The sequence below is a fragment of the Penaeus monodon genome, chromosome 15 (assembly GCF_015228065.2).
Source record: "Penaeus monodon isolate SGIC_2016 chromosome 15, NSTDA_Pmon_1, whole genome shotgun sequence".
Taxonomy (NCBI): Eukaryota; Metazoa; Arthropoda; class Malacostraca; order Decapoda; family Penaeidae; genus Penaeus; species Penaeus monodon.
The window spans coordinates 35,971,965-35,972,589 of record NC_051400.1 but is presented as its reverse complement, the minus strand read 5'-3'; positions in this window follow the sequence as shown (position 1 = coordinate 35,972,589).

Genomic DNA, 625 nt, shown 5'->3' with positions numbered 1-625 from the left:
AGGGGGGCGGCAACGACTCTAGTGCAGTGCAACATCTGCGGACAGGCGCTTATTACACGCCCCTCGCACCTCCCCCCCTCTCCGCCTCCCCCTGGCTGCAATACGAGCACACGGTTGCACTTAGCGAGAGAGGATATGGCCGAGGAATGCAAGTGCAAGTGCAACCAACACTCCAGCGGCTGAAAAAGCTGCGGGCGAACTAACTCCTATGAACTGTTAGAAACTCTGTTCGTATCTTTTCTTTCTACGTTTTTTGTTTTTTTCCCACGCATTTCCATCTTTGTCATTCTTATTTCTGTTATATTACGAACCAATTAGCACAAATTTCGCATTTATCAGCTTTAGCAGACCCATCATCATCTTTATTATTACAGCTGCTATTGACATTACTCATTGTCTTTCATTTCAACTCTCCTTCATTTCTCTTATTACCGAATATTAAAGGTCCAAACAGTGTAATGACTCCGAGCCCCTGTGTATTCAGTGACCCTGTAAAAGAGATAGCGTTGGCCGTCATTAGCATTTTATTAATTTGTCTTGTTACGGGAGGGAGAAAGGGGAGGAGGTGGAAGGAGAATGAAGGGAAGGGCGAAGGGGGGTTAGTGAAAAATAGGAAAGAGAGTGG